The sequence below is a fragment of the Myotis myotis genome, unplaced genomic scaffold, assembly GCF_014108235.1.
Source record: "Myotis myotis isolate mMyoMyo1 unplaced genomic scaffold, mMyoMyo1.p scaffold_m19_p_11, whole genome shotgun sequence".
Taxonomy (NCBI): Eukaryota; Metazoa; Chordata; class Mammalia; order Chiroptera; family Vespertilionidae; genus Myotis; species Myotis myotis.
The window spans coordinates 23181764-23198454 of NW_023416315.1; the positions used below are offsets into that span (position 1 = coordinate 23181764).

Here is a 16691-nt window from a genome sequence, read left to right on the forward strand (position 1 = left end):
AGGGGGGGGGTTCCTCAGCCTGGCCTGTGCCCTCTCGCAGTCTGGGACCCCTCGGGAGATAATGACCTGCTGGCTTAGGCTTGCTCCCGGGTGGCAGAGGGCAGGCCTAATCCCTAGGTGCAGCCCCTGGTCGGGCTCAGAGCAGGGCCGATTGGGGAGTTGGGGCGCCGTTCCCTGTCATGCACAGAGCAGGGCGAATCAGGAGGTTGCGATGCCACCCTCAGTCACGCTCAGGGCAGGGCCGATTGGGGGGTTGGGGCACCACCCCCTGTCACACTCAAGGCAGGGTCGATGGGGAGGTTGTGGCACCACCCCCTGTCACGCACAGAGCAGGGCCCATCAGGGGGTTGGGGCGCTGCCCCCTGTCACGCACAGAGCAGGGCCCATCAGGGGGTTTGGGGCTCCGTACCCTGTCACGCACAGAGCAGGGTCGATCAGGGGGTTGGGGAGCTCCCTCCTGTCACACACAGAGCAGGGCCCATCAGGGGGTTAAGAAGCTCTCCCTGTCATGCACAGAGCAGGTAGATCAGGGGGTTGGGGAGCTCCCCCCTGTCACACACAGAGCAGGGCCCATCAGGGGGTTAAGGAGCTCTCCCTGTCACGCACAGAGCAGAGCCGATTAGGGGGTTGGGGAGCTCCCCCCTGTCACTCACAGAGTAGGGCTGATAGGGGAGTTGGGGCACCGCCCCCTGTCACACACAGAGCAGGGCGGATCAGGGGGTTGGGGTGCCGCACCCTGTCACACTCAGGGCAGGGCCAATGGGGAGGTTATGGCTCTACCCCGTCACACACAGAGCAGGGCCCGTGTGTGTGTGTGTGTGGGGGGGGGGGGGTTGGGCCGCCGCACCCTGTCACACACAGAGCAGGACCGATCAGGGGGTTGAGGCGCCGCTCCCTGTCACACAGAGAGCCGCAGGGCGATCAGGGGGTTGGGGAGCTCCCCCCTATCAGGCACAGAGCAGGGCTGATCAGGGGGTTGGGGCACCTTCCCCTGTCACGAACAGAGCAGGGTGGATAGGGAGGTTGTGGCCCCGCCCCCTGTCACACACAGAGCCACAGGGCGATCAGGGGGTTTGGGCGCTGCCCCCTGTCACACACAGAGCTGCAGGGCGATAGGGGGTTTGGGCGCTGCCCCCTGTCATGCTGATCCCGGTGCCGGGAGGCCTCACGGCTCCGCTGATCCCGGTGCTGGGAGGCATATTACCCTTTTACTATATAGGACAGAGGCCTGGTGCACAGGTGGGGGCTGGCTGGTTTGCCCTGAAGGGTGTCCTGGATCAGGGTGGGGGTCCCTACTGGGGTGCCTGGGCAGCCTGGGTGAGGGGATGATGGCTGTTTGCAGCTGGTCACACACCCTTCAGGGTGGGGGTCCCCACTGGGGTGCCTGGCCAGTCTGGGTGAGGGGCTGAGGGCTCTTTTCAGGCTGGAGGGTGACGGAAGCTCCCAACCGCTCCTTTTTTTCTTTTTTTAAAATTTTTTTATTCTGGGCCAGCTTTAGCTCTGAGGCTCCAGCTCTTAGGCCTCCGCTGCTGAAAGCAGGTATCTGGTTTGTTTGGGTTCTATAATCGAAACTCTGTATCAACTCCAGCTCTGATATCCCGGCTCACTGAAAGCAGGTTTCTGGGTGTTTTTTTTAGCTTCTATATTTGTTACAATGTTTGAAACTGAAGGCTCAGAGGCTGGCAAGGCAGGCGGGGAACGTTGGTTTCCTCCGTCACTGAAGCAAGCAAGCCTCATGTTAGTTTCAAGCTGCCTGGCTGCCGGCCGCCATCTTGGCTGGCAGTTAATTTGCATATCGCCCTGATTAGCCAATGGGAAGGGTAGCGGTCGTACGCCAGTTACCATGTTTCTTTTATTAGATAGGATACACACACACACACACACACACACACACACACATATATATTTTTTCTTTTCTCCAAATTATTTGTGGTGAGCAGTGATCTGAAATGTTTAGAAGCAAAAGCTAAATATTTTTCTCATCTCACAAACATGATTAAACTTGAAGGAAATGCTTTCCTAGGATGAATGCATGCAGTAGGATGTTTGTTCATACATTAGATAAGTACTGATTGAGCATGCACACTGTGTGCCAGGCACCATGCTGGGTACAGGGCACCTGGAGGTGAAGTAGATAGATGTGGAACCTCCCTTCAAGGAGATTACAGTTTAGAAGGGGGTATAGATACTAAACAGTCCCAGAGAATTCAATTAGAATGGAGATATGTGGATCAAAGTGAATGGGTCTGCATTTTAATTGGGACCCTGGAGAGAAAAGTTCCTTTTTTTCTCTGGGTCATGATTCAGGCTATTATGGTCTGAAGTAGAGGAGGAAAGAGAATGTGGCTGGGGAATTCTCGGAGGAGCATGACATAGGAAGTCTCGCCCTTTTGTTTCTGCTGATTGTAGGAGGTCAGGTGGCAGGGAGGAGGTGGAGGGGTTTACCTTCTCTTCCTCGAGGTAATTGCTATGGTGCTACATGTAGGTTTATTTGCTGTGGGCAGTTTAATCCAAAGTTGTGTTTTTAGTACCTTGGTAACAAACTGAGTAAGTTCTAACAACCTGTTCTCCAGCATAACCATGAAAGTATCTTAACATAACTTGCTGGGGCCCTGGCCAGGTAGCTCAGTTGGTCAGAGTGTCCTCCCCATATGCCAAGGTTTCAGGTTCCATCTCCTGTCAGTGCACATACAAGATTCATCCAATGAATGTCTAAATCAGGGGTCCTCAAACTTTTTAAACAGGGGGCCAGTTCACTGTCCCTCAGACCGTTGGAGGGCCGGACTATAGTTTAAAAAAAGACTATGAACAAATTCCTATGCACACTGCACATATCTTATTTTGAAGTAAAAAAACCAAACGGGAACAAATACAATATTTGTATTTGCATGTGGCCCGCTGGCCGTAGTTTGAGGACCCCTGGGTTAGTGTATGTAGAATGAACTCCTTTGGAGCTTGTTGGAGGCATTAGGGAATGGGGAACCATCTTGCCTTTAAAGTGACTGCAGAACAATGACAGTCTTTGCTCTTTGGTTGTCCAACATCCATTTACCCTTCCAGGTTCCATTTGAGGACACTCCTTGCCTTGGGATACGATCTGTTGGGACCAGAACGAGGGCCCCATTCTCTGTGGCCATGGGTGGTCCTGTGAGCCTCTTGCAGGAGTCTGGGTTCAATGCTGAGGGTCATGCAGATTCTGCTGCCTAGGGTGTGTCCTGACCAGACTGTTCCTGTTCAGTCCACGTTGTTGTGGTCTGGCTTCCGGTCTCCTGAAGCTGTGCCACCCTTTGCTTCTCCAGCCCCCCTTCAGTTCCTCAAACTGTTATTTTCCAATACATTTTCTCTGATTTTATTTGCCAGATTGGTTTCTGTTGCTTCTACCCAAAGAACCTCTTGACTATCAAAGGCCTAGAGAGGCTTAAGTAGTTTACCCACTGTCACAAAGAGAACAAGAGCCGGAGCTAGGGTGGAGGCTGGCCATTTGGCCTCTACCGCCAAGTGTTGACTAAAAGCCCCTCCTGTGTGGTGGGAAGCACAGGACTGGGAGTCAGAGAGTAAGAATGTGGATCCAATCTCAGCCGTGCCTCTGCCTCTGCCTCTATGGCGATAGGAGCACAGAAAGAGCGACTGGAGATGTTTTTGCAGGGAAGTGGGCATTTGCGCCAAGCCTTGAAGGACACGGAAGGTTGAGACGAGGGAAGGGAGTGGAGGCTAGGTAGAAAGGACAGTGCAGGCAGAGGATGCAGGATGAGCCAATGCATAGCATTTTAAGGAATGATGAACCCTTCAGTTTGTTGAGGACTTTTTAAAAAATTGATTTGAGAGAGAGAGGAAGGAGAGAGAGAGTGAAACATCAATTTGTTGTTCCACTTATTTATATGTATATTCACTGGTTGATTCTTGTATGTACCCTGACTGGGGATTGAACCTACGACCTTGGCTTATGGGGATGATGCTGTAAGCAGCTGAGCCACCCCGCCAGGGCCAAGAAGGACTCTTTTAAATGGTAAATTTTCTGAATCTGTGTGTCCAATGATGACGGTTTAGCGGTGTGTGTGTGTGTGTGTGTGTTTATAAAGCCTGTGTTCTGGCAGCAAACCTGTTGAGAAACAGCTAGCTCAAACACTTCTAACGCTTATTGGCCCATAACTTCAAAAATCACTTCTCACACAGAAAATGCTTCTCCTGAGAGCTGATATTTGTGTCAAAGAAGAGCAATTGAATATTTTCTCCAACAAGTAGCCTTTGTTTTCACACTTCTTGGTGTAGTTATTACAGATTTACAGACAAAGGCCTTGTGCCCAGGAAGCAGCGTTGTTATTCCCCCTCAGGCTTGTTTTGGAAACATTTCCCGAGGTGATGCGAACCTGCAAGGTAAGAGTTGTGCACAGAGAGCCAGCTGAGACTTTCAGTACATTCATCTAGTCCGGCCAAGGACAGCCGAGTGTTGAACAGTTAAGTCATTACTGAATTGATCACCCAGTTCTAGACATGACATCAGCCTCATTAAGCCAAGAGAAATGGCAGGTGACCGAAGACTCTTCAAGGCATTAGCTATTTCTGATTTGATCTCACTCACACAGTCTGTGACCGTCTTCCAGCACACTTCATTGTTTTCAATTATAATAGCAGCAATATCACAGTTTTCTCTGACTTCACACCTGAGTTTACATATCATGTCACACACTGAGGGAGAAAGAAATGTGGTATGTGGATCCTCTAGTAATACCTGCCTCCGCCGGGGTTCCCAGGCTGGGGAACATAGCCAGGAGCCCCCCAAGGGTGTCGCAAGAAGCTGGGGTCCAGGTGGCTCCCTCCCCCATGCCCTGCTGAGGCCCAACTGCCTGAAGATCCCCAAAGGAGCCTGCAGGTGCAGCGAGCACCTAGCCACTCCACAGCCCTGACTTCCGGCGCCCTCGCTTAGTTAGTTGGCTTTATTTTTATTAATTTATATATTTTATTGATTTTTTACAGAGAAGAAGGGAGAGGGATAGAGAGTTAGAAACATCGATAAGAGAGATTGATCAGCTGCCTCCTGCATGCCCCCCAGTGGGATGTGCCCGCAACCACGGTACATGCCCTGGACCGGAACCGAACCTGGGACCCCTCAGTCCGCAGGCCGACGCTCCATCCACTGAGCCAAACCCGTTCGGCTAGTTGGCTTTTTGACTCAAGCTGAATTTGCCTATTTTGGTGGCGTATCGTTCATCTTCTTTTCACTTTATCTCTCAGTAAATTACAGGCTGGAAGCTCTGTTTTCCTGAAGATGGTGAATAGGAAATAAAGAGAGTGGAAGTAAATAAGTAAATGATTATTTGTTGACATATTTTATGTGCATGATTTATGTATGACTTATGCTAAGAAGTAATATTCCACTTGTAACACACACATAAATCCCGACTCTATGCTTTAGAGAGACATTGTGCTTGTATCAGCAGTCCTTTTACCTTGGAAATACCCGTGTTGCACAAACAGGCTAAAATTTCACCCTAGCTTTTCAACAGTCTTTCTCTAGATTACAACAGTAGTCCTAAATTCATTGTATGTGTGCCATTAGGAATAACAGCAACAATGAGGAGTCAGATAGGAAAAGAATAACTGTGGCCTAAACATGGTTCAGAAAAAGGACAGCATAACTTCTTCATGCCGACCAGCTCATACTCCTTGTAATTCCTGTTTTTCTAGTTTGATCCCAGGCCAAAATGGCATTCCAATTTGCTTGTTACTTTCAGACCTGGAAGCCTCTTTTGTACTCTGGCATGAGCAAGTCTTATTTTCATACAGTATGCATGCCGGTGGATGTACCTGGGTGTAGATGTTTATGAGATAGCTGCCTCTCCTGATCCACAGATTAAGACACCTTTGTCTTGACAAATGCCGGGAGACCAGAAGGACAGGAATCTGTCCAAAAGTTATGTAGATACTCTGCCCCACTTGGCGCAAATGCCCACTTCCCTGCAACATCTGTCCAAAAACATCTCCAGTCGCTCTTTCTGTGCTCCTATCGCTAGAATCTGGGTCTTTGTAAATGTGTGCTGTGTGCTTCTGAGAGATGCCCCGATTTTCCCTCATTGCTAAGAACTTCACAGATTAGTTGGGCAAAATAACCATGTTCTTGGACTTGCACTAGGTAGTTACCTCATGCAGAGGTTCAGCACGTCATGAATTTCCTCACATCCCCGAGGGGAGTACTGTTTCTCCTCTTCTCTCTCACAGACATCGTGTAGCATTAGCCAAGTGGTCCTAGATGGGAAGGGGTCCTGGTGGAAGTGAGAGCCATGTGATTGCTAGCTGGGCGGGGAGCCAGCTGGAGGAGCGTGGCCCGGTGAGTGGGACTCACAGCTATCACGGTCCATGACGGGTTTCTCTGGGGTAGTGGTCTCAGCGTCAGCAGCATCAGAATGACCTTCAGGGCTTGTAAATCCACAGATTCCTGGGCCCCACCCCAGAGTTTCTGATTTGGTGGATCTGGTGGGACCCACAATTCTGTGTGTCTAACAAGTTCTCAGGTGATGGGGATGCTGCTGGTCCAGGTACCCCTTTGAAAATCCAGGTGCTGGTTCAGTAGGCAAAAGACTCTGAATCTCCACCAGCCCCGAGCCCACTCTGATTTAGGGGAAGAACTAGAGAATTTGGTTATCGTAACACCCATATTTCATATAGCATGTCCATATTTGTAAATCACTTTAATTTATTTTGCTTCTCACAAAACCAAACCAAGCCTTGTGGGTAGGCAGGATAGGTATGGACCTTGTTGCAAAGTGGGGAGAATCAGACTGAAGACCTTGGGGCAAACGACTTGTACCTGGAATTTCTTCCTGTGACCTTAGTTAGCCCTAGTGTTCCCTGTCTTTACTGTTAGTGAAAAGCTTGGAGAGCATGTGCTCTGATAACACTCAAAGTTTGTGTTAATCATTCTTCATACTAGAACAGCTTTTCACTTTAGAGCAGTTTTAGACCCACAGAAAGGCTGTGAAGATAGTATAGACTAGAGCGTCCCCACTTTGTTTCTCCTTACGTTAGTAAGGTACATTTGTCACAATTAGATGAACCAACACTAATATATTACTGCTAGTGGCCTGGTGCACGGATTTGTGCACATTGAAAGGAAATTAATGAGAAGAAATATTTTAATATCGCTATTTGCCCTTTCTCTAATAGTAGTGTCAGAGATAAAAGAAAATTAGTAAAATGTATATGAAAATAATATATAAATTGATTAATAAACAATAACAACATGCTGTAACAACAAAGACATAATATAAAAACAACAAAAACATTATATAAAAACAACATTGATAAAAACAGTGACTGATAAATTGATTAAACTTATTCTAATATCTCCCTGAACACCACATTAAGAGTAAAAACACTTTCAGAGTGCTTGACTATTTTCCCTTTTGATGAAGTACTTACAACTTTAACGTCACATGCTCTTTGAACTCAAGAGAAAGCAACATATAACTAACCATGTCCGAAAACGGGTTCAGGTAGGAAAATTCCTACTCTGTCTAGAGTTTGTCCTTGTGATTTATTAATAGTCATCGCAAATGCTGGCATCACGGGAAACTGTCTTCGAATTAATTTAAATGGGAGGCCAGTGTCAGACGGGGCCAAATCAATTCTTGGAATCAGAACAACCTCTCCTTCCGCAGATCCTATTAATACTTCAGCTTCGATTAAGTTAGGTTGCAATCTTTTGATAATAAATCTAGTGCCATTACAAAGACCTCATTTACTATTAAGATTTCTCAGTAGCATGATGATTGCACCTGCATATTCTGTCTACCATGCTGCTTTCTTTCAGTTTCAGGATGTCAACAAAGACAACCAAATTCACCATTGACAATGACAGATTGAAACACACGCATACAGTTGGCACCAGTGAGAGCTTTAAATGTAATGAGCATGCGCGAGTCAGTGTTTACTGGTTGGTCAGACGGTCGGGCGTACGGACGAATGGTCGGTCGCTGAGCCTTTTATACAGATCAGCGGAAGCCTGTACTTTATTTAGATTTCCTCAGTTTTACCTAATGTGCCTTTCCTATTCCAGGGTCCCGTTCGGGCTTCAGCGTTGTTTAGTCATCATATCTCGCCAGCCTCTTCTTGGCTGTCACAGCTTCTCAGGCTTTCCTTGTTTCTGATGACCTTGATCGTTTGTAGAATATCCCTCAGTTGGAATTTGTCTGATGTTTTTCTCATGACTAGACTAGGATTATGGGGCCCTGGCCGGGTAGCTCAGTTGGCTGGAGAGTCCTCCCTATATGCCAAGGTTGTAGGTTCCATCCCCGGTCAGGGCACATACAAGTGTCAACCAATGAATGCATGAATAGGTGGAGCAACATGATGATGTTCCTCTCTCTCCCTTCCTTTCTCTCTGTCCAAAATCAGTAATAATAAAAAAAAAATTAGGGTTATGGATTTGGGGGAGGAAGACCACAGAGGTAAAGTGCCATTCTCATCACATCATGTTGAGGGTACATACTGTTAACATGCTTTATCATTGCCGATGTTTACCTTGATCCCCAGCTGAGGCAGTGTTGGTCAGGATTCTGCACTGTCAGGTTATTCTTTTCCCAGCCCACTATTTGCAGCCCACACCAAAGGGTTGGGAAGTTACGTTCCATTTCCTCAAGGGGCAGCGTATCTACATAACTTATTATGTAGGTTTGTCTATCCTCCTCTGTTTATTTATTCAATCAGTCAGTGTATTAGTATGGATATTTATGTGGGTTATAATCCAGTAGCCTTTTATTTATTTCAGTGCTGTAGTTCTTCCAGATTTGACTAGTAGGAGCTTTTTCAGTTGACTCCTGTGTCCCTTTGATATAGTCCAGTTTTGTCGGTGTTTGAAGCGCCTGTACATCCTTTACTTTCTGGCACAAGAAGATGCTTTAGAGCAGTGGTTCTCAACCTTCCTAATGCCGCGACCCTTTAATACAGTTCCTCATGTTGTGGTTACCCCCAACCATAAAATTATTTTTGTTGCTACTTCATAACTGTAATTTTGCTACTGTTATGAATCGTAATGTAAATATCTGATATGCAGGATGTATTTAGGCGATCCCTGTGAAAGGGTCGTTCGACCCCCAAAGGGGTTGCAACCCACAGGTTGAGAACCGCTGCTTTAGAGTCTCATCTTGTGTAATTCCTGTCTGAGCCCTAGAATCATATTTTCAATATTGGTCTGCAGCCACTGAATTGATTTCACCGTCCACCACCTGAGTCACCTCCCACAGTGAAAAACACTAACCTGTCACCTGTTAAAAATAAGGAAATTGGTACCTTGAAAGGTGAAATGGTTTATGCAAGGTCACATGTAGTTGTTAGCAAAGCCGGGGCCATGACCCCATCCAGGTCTTGGTCCCTGGACTTGTAGTATGCTGTCAAATTCTGCCATTCAGAACCTGGTTCCGCATACTCCCCTCACCCACACCGTGTGCCTAGGCAATCAGATGTGAATTCAACTGGATATGCTATCGTCTACTCAGGATGGATACAGCAAAAAGGGACAAAGACTGCTGGCCAGGTTCCTACAGTAAGTCTGTGTTTTCCTATCAGAATGTGGCTTTGTAATGATAAGTGAGTGAAAAACCCACAGAAGTGACTGCTGACATCTGCATGTTGTCACTGAGGTTTCACCACATGCCTGGCCTCTGTTTGGTTGGGAAGGGGCCAGGAGGGAGACTTGTAGAATCCACACACCTTTTATTTGGGGTTTCCTCCTTTCCATGGGGGAGGCAGAATGGTTCTTTGAAACGCCTATGAACTTCTGGGATCCTCCACAAGACAGAGCTGGACAGACAAGGCCTAAACGACCTGTGTAAGGATCTGGTGTGCTTAGTCAATTACACCAAGAAGCTCATTTTCTTTTGTGGGAGGAAATAATTCAGTCATCGGCAGACACAGGGAATAACAAAGGACAAACTTATTCATATTTGCTTCTTAGATGTTCCATTTCAAAATATATTTTTTGATCTGTTAACAATTGAAGGTGGGTGCTCTGGCTGAAGAATTACTCCTTAAAGGGGTTTAAAGGAATAAACCTCTTTAAAGGAAGCAGTGATGTATTAGGATATTTTGTTTGCAAATAACAGAAACCTATCCAGCTTCAGGACTATTTAAAAGAAAATTTTATTGGCTTATGTTGCTAAAATGTCTATTAGTAGGCCTACCTTCAGGCATGGCTGGATCTCAACTCTTGTCATCAGGGCCTTGTGTCTTATCATCTCCTGGCCTGTTTTCATCTGGTTTCCTTCTCAGGCAAGCTTTCTCTGTGTGGTTACCTGTCATAAGCTATAGGCCTCTTTCCTACTATTCTGCAGATGCTGTTGCCTCTGAGTGTCCCTGTCTTTGGTCATGCCCCTAACCCTGAACCAATAACTGGGGACGGAATCATAGGGGCCATCACTGGCCAGGCCGGGGTCGGGAAGGGATGGTTTCTCACAGGAAGATTGAGTGGCAGAAGGATGAGTTGGCTGGACAAAAACAATGGATGTCGTTCCTTTGCAGTGTTGTGAACACTCAGAGTCAATGCCTGATGAGTGAGTAAATGCTCAGCTCTAAAGCTATCCATGCATTTGTTTATTTAGTCCCTCCCCAAGCCACTCATTTATTTTGTGAGTTCTTCTAGAGCAGTGATGGCGAACCTTTTGAGCTCGGCATGTCAGCATTTTGAAAAACCCTAACTTAACTCTGGTGCCATGTCACATATAGAAATTTTTTGATATTTGCAACCATAGTAAAACAAAGATTTATATTTTTGATATTTATTTTATATATTTAAATGCCATTTAACAAAGAAAAATCAACCAAAAAAAATGAGTTCGCGTGTCACCTATGACACACGTGTCATAGGTTTGCCATCACTGTTCTAGAGGGACGTAGTTACTCTGATTAATGTACTAACCCAACTGCCAGCCCTTTTCGGCTCCTCAGCAAGTGGTCTTCTTGCTGTTTTATTGCTAATTTCAAGGCTAATTTCAGCTATTCTTAGCTAGATGTGGTGATCCTCTCTTTAAACTTGTTTAACCAGGTCAGTGTTAGACAATTTATGTTTGGTTATGGCTAAATGGTCAGCGTGGATGCCTTTAATAAATCTGCTTTCACAAAGGAGTTAACTTCCAATCTTCCTTTTTCCCTTAATGCCATTTCTAGCTCAGATCATTGGTAGTTAACTCTAATTCTTCCTTCTGTAAGCGAGAATAATTATTTTTTATCATTTCATGAGTGAAGAATTACTTACTCCAGATTTTTTAAAAATTTAATTGAAAGTTTGATCATTCAGATCACTTGCTTGTTTTCATGGTTTCTACCTGCCTTCTGCAAATTTCACCATTTATTAGCACCTTTGCCTGAAGGCGGACAAGATGAGGTGTAATAAAACCTTGACAACATCTTTTTTACTTATCTCTTTCTGAGGGGGCTCCTTACTTAGTGATGTTTCTGTGCAAAACCAGTGTTGTACATTGCCCAACATGAACGGAGATGGATTATCTGTGAATTTCAGTTAATCATCTCTTTGGTATCTTCTTTCACAATAGGACATTGAAAGTTGGCTGCAAAGTCATCTTCTTCAGATCTTTTCCATTTGAGCCCAACGGAGATCAAGTTACAATGAATGACTGCCAAGGGCAGAGGAGAGTAAGTGTTTGGGTCTGTTCATCAGTCTCAAAGTGCCTGCTATGTCTACATTCCACAGCCCAATAGAAAAGATTCTTAAAAGTCTGTCTCCATTGGCACAGATAATTGAGCTTACTATACATTGATTTCATTTTGTCCATTTCTGTGTTTATTTGAAGCACTGCTTGACTAGTTCAGTGCCATCATTCCTCTCCCCCACCCCTTTTTTTAAATCTCCAAAGTGTTTGTATCTGGACTATGGTTGAGGTTCACAAAAACCATTTTGATCAGGTTGCTCATTCATTCATATATTACCTAAGCAAGGCATGCCTTGATATTATGAGAATATTTTTAGAAGAATAATGAGGTGGAAGGGTTTGTGTTTCATTTCCCTTGGTTTCCCTCTATTCAGACACCTGCATTTGCCATTAATTACTACTTCCATGACACTCTCTTTCTTTGTCTGTTGTGCAGTGTTTGAAATAATAGTGGGAGGGGAGGTGGGCGCTGAGGCACATTGGAATAAAGAGCTTTGGGTGTGTGTTTTTTTTAGTAGTAGAACAGAAAGCTTATTTAAGAGTAATTGCTATTTTGGTACCATTTTAAAAAGGTTTTGTGTCTTTTCATCTTTTTCTGCAATCATTGCTGGTTCCCTATAGCTGATCTGTGGTCACCTCCTTTCTTTCTTAAACAATTCTGAATACCATGGGTGGCCTCTGCATGGCTTCAGGAATAGATCATTGCTTTCTCTGGGACCTCTTGTTAGTAGTAGTCTCTTGGGTCAACCCAGTGCAAGGCAGTTGGGTTGCAAGTAGCTAGTGCTCACTATGACATTTAAAAACATTTATTCATGAAAGGTATTTTAAAAGAAATATATTTTCTTTTGGAGGTTCAGCCAATTGCTTCTCTCTTATTTTAGGTAAACTTTTTATTGAAATGTAACTCACATGCAGGAAAGTATACACAGCAGAAATGTATAGTTTAATGAGTTTTCATAAGATGAGCACATGTATGTAACCAGCATCCAGATCAAGAAACAGAATATTACCACTTCCTTAGAAGCTTCCTTTTATCGTCCCCAGTCCCTATGGCTACCCTTAAGGGGTCCCCTGACTTGTGACACCATCAGATTAGCTTTGCCTGTTTTTGTAACTTAAATGACTCTTTGGGTCTGTGAGATTCGCTCATATTTTGGTGTGATGTTGGATTTTGTTTGTTCCCTTTGCTGTTAGAATTCCCTTGTCTGAATACTAGCATTTGTTTTTTCATTACTATTGATAAACATTTGGGTTTTCCCCAATTTAGGCTGTTACAGTTAATGCTGATATGAACATTCTTGTACATAGCTTCTGGTGAATATGTGTGTCTTTATCGACTGTAGACCTAGGAGTAAAATTTCTGGGCACAGGGTTGGCAAAATGTGTAGCTTTTGTTGATTTATACCCTTTTCCAGAGTGGTTGTACCAACTTCCCCCAGCGGTATATGAGTTCTAGTTCATCTACATCTGTACTTGACAGTGTCTGTCTTTTTCATTTTAGCCATTCTGTTGGATGCTAATGGTATCTTGTGATTTTAATTGCATTTCCTTGATTACTAAAGAAGTTGATCACTTTTTCCAGGGTTTACTGGAGATTAATACCTCACTTAAGAAAATACTTTGATCTTAGTTATGTTCCTTAGTCATATAAGTCACAGCCACAATTTCAGTGTTAAACAACACTAAATAAAAGTACTCAAAATAAGAATTTTATTAGCATTTATTATGTTGTGATATGAACTTTTAGACCAAAGAACAAGTCTCCAGATCTTCGATTTATTTTATCCCCATCACTAGATTTACAACATTGCTTTGGAGGTTTAAGGGACATATGCAACTAAAAGTACAGTTATTTATTTATTTTTATTGATTTCAAAGAGGAAGGGAGAGGGGGGAGAGAGATAGAAACATCCATGATGAGATGGACTCATTGATTGGCTACTTCCTGCATGCTCCCTACTGGGGATCGAGCCCACAAGCAGGATAGGGTGTCGGCCTGCTGACAGAAGGGTCCTGGGTCCGATTCCAGTTGGGGGCATGTGCCTGGGTCGCAGGCTCGATCCCCACTGGGGGGCATGTAGGAGGCAGCTGATCCATGGTTCTCTATGAAACATCAATGATGTTTCTGTCTCTCTCCCTCTCCCTTCCTCTCTGAAATATATATATGGGAGACAATCTAGCAATCTTTTTCAAAATTGAAAATATGTATACTTTTGACCCAGCAATTCTCTTTTAGAAATGTACCTTATAAATAGCGTATGCATGAGCAAAGGACTCTAATGGTAAGAAATTGGAAATATCCTAAATAACCTAAATGAGAGACGGTGCCTCCATTCAGGGGCTTCCCGTGCAGCCAGTGAAAAGGATGAGGGAGCTCCCTCTCTGTCGACACATTGGTATGAAACCATCTCCAAGACGCAGTCTTACACTGGAGACGCGAAGGTGTCAAACAGGGGATAGATGATAGCATTTGTGTAAAAACGGGGGGGGGGGGGAGGGGGGGGAATGTACATGTATCTCAAAATAAACATGAAATTGAACATCACTTGCTTCCTGAGAGGAAAATTAGGTAGCTGATGGAAAGGAATGGGAGAGTTTCTCTGTACTCTTCTTTTGCAACTTTTACATTTTGAATCCTATAAATGTATTACCTAATCAAAATAAATAAAATTGCCCTCTACCCCCCAAATAGGAAATAAGATCATAGAGGATTTTGAGTCTGGCGCCTTAGACCACTCAGCTATCCTGACACCCCAATAGAGGATTTTGAATCACAGCTTAACAGTTATACTTTTGCATAATCTCTTAGAGTTCATAAAATTCTTTTAAATTCATTCCCTCCTTTAATCTTCACAATAACCAACTGAGGAAGCATTTTTTTATTTTTTTTTTTATTTCTGTTTTACAAATGAGGAAGCTGAGATTTGGGTACTTAAGCACTTTGCACAAAATCTTTCGGTGACTGATATTAGATTTGGGAACATCAAGTGTATTGTTTAAGAAATGGTTTCATTGACTGTAATTTTATTAAGAAGACAAAAGGCAAAATTTAGCCTGTTTTTAGGCTTAATGAGTATGTACCAAATAATAATAGCTGAAGTTCAGTGATTTCTGAAGTTTATTAGCACTTTCTATGCAACACAAAGATTGAAAATCTGGTTATAATTCAGCTGCCACCACTACTTTAGTAAGAGACATTTAAGCTAAAAAAAAAAAAAAAAAAAGAGAGAGAGAGAGAGAGAGAGAGAGAGAGACATTTAAGCCCAAGTTCTGAGCAACCTTTCCTGCAGGGACAGGAAATTAGAACTTGCTGGTGTAATTTTCTCTGAAAAACACCCCAGGAAAGAGGTGCTTGGTTTGGGAACATAAGGACTAACTCCCTGGCAGAGCTGACAAATGGTATTGGGAATTGAGCTGTAGATGAGTTGCCTGAACCATTAGTGATGAAGCAAAATTACTCCAGTGAAGGTTTTAATCTTTTTATCTTTTAAGGCAAGTACAGCATTACGTTAGAAAAAGCCCGGAGTTGTGTTAGGTGATATAGATAGGGGAAAGGGAATTGGGTGGGGAAATGTTTTAAATCTGGGGAACCCCCATGGTACTTATTGAATGGCTTGCAGATTGTTAGGGCTGGGGAATCCTGGAAATTACCTAACCATAATCTCCTGAGGGTTGATGTAAGACACAGAGTTAAGAATGTTGTGGGACTTTGTCTATGACTATACATGTGCCTGGCATGAATTACCTTGAACTAGATAAAAAAATTCAGTATTGAGTTTCTTGAGGTGGCTCATATGAGGCCTTTCTTAACAGTAGAGCAACACCTAAAATTTCATCCAATTTCATGTATTGTTTAAGGATGTTAAAAATTATTTTTTCAGACATGCAATATTAGACTATATCTTCTGAGATTTCTGAGGTTTCAGTCTGCTCCAGTGCATTACAGTGAGGCCCAGGGCAGACACCAGGTAGGCCAGATAACCAGAAACATGGTCATGGTAATGACATCAGGCAAATCTTGAGCCTATGGGCCTGTTTGAACTGAGGTTGAACTACTTATGTTTGCTTAGCTTTTTAAATTCTTTTCCTTATTTCTGATCTTCACCCAAATCAAATATTAGTTTTGTCGCATAGAATTTTGTGTGTCATTCTGGTGCCTGAGTAGTTCAAGTGCATCCTGACAATTACATTCTAAGGCTTTATCCTTGTCTGAGCTCCCTTTTCAAAGCATGAAAGAATGGCAGGAGGAGGCCCCCTCCACCTTCCCTCCTGTTCTTCCTTTTATTTGGTGAGTTAAGAGTGTCCCCAAGAAGTATTATCAGTGGTACAAAAGCTCTCTATAGTCTCATTCATACTTGAATAAAATGATTCCCTTTTTTGTTTAAAAATGATGAAAACATTTGAGGTCTCTCTGGAAGTGTTTATTTATTCAAGCTGCAAGATGTGCTGTGGGTGTTATGTCTGATTTCTGAGAGCTTTTGCAGCAGGTTTATGTCTAGAGTGTTTTGTTTGTATTTGTTTAGACTAAAATTAATAAAGAGCCTTTCTTTCAAACCCTGAGGATAATTAATACAGGTTTCTCCCCTGTGGTGCTTTTTGTCAGCCCTTACATGGAAGAGAACAGTGAAAAGAATATTGAACTCTTTAAGCTCAATTCTTACATCTTTTCCAATAAACTAGGGGATTTTAGGGAAAAGAACAAGACAGATCACTGTGTGTGTGTGTGTGTGTGTGTGTGTGTACACAATAATAAAGGTTAGGTCATAAACACTAATAGTCTTCTGGCTTTTGTAAGCCAAATTTCCTTCCTGGCTCTATTGTTATTGTTTTTTAATATTTGCATTCATAGTCATGGCCTCTGTGTATATATTTAATATTACTGAGTGGCCTTTTTGGTTTGCATTTACTTTTAATTTTTCCCTTCGTTTTTGACCAGAAGAGATATGAAATTAAATATAAATCCTCTATGCACAATGGAAAAAGTAATTATGACCTACTTTTTACTTGAACAAGGAGTTGCTTTTATTTAAA

The 16691-nt window shown here is 43.6% G+C and overlaps 1 protein-coding gene across 9 annotated transcripts in view; it reads left to right on the forward strand.

Annotated features, from left to right (window-relative positions):
- Window positions 1-16691, forward strand: part of OSBPL3 (oxysterol binding protein like 3) — a 150464-nt gene that overhangs the window by 7519 nt on the left and 126254 nt on the right. Inside the window, exon 2 of one of the 9 annotated variants that reach the window (XM_036327860.1) lies at window positions 11544-11643. The exons of the other annotated variants lie outside the window; for them this stretch is intronic. The gene's annotated coding sequence lies outside the window, so the exon portion shown is untranslated. The remainder of the gene's footprint in view (window positions 1-11543; window positions 11644-16691) is intronic. 9 annotated transcript variants of the gene reach the window in all.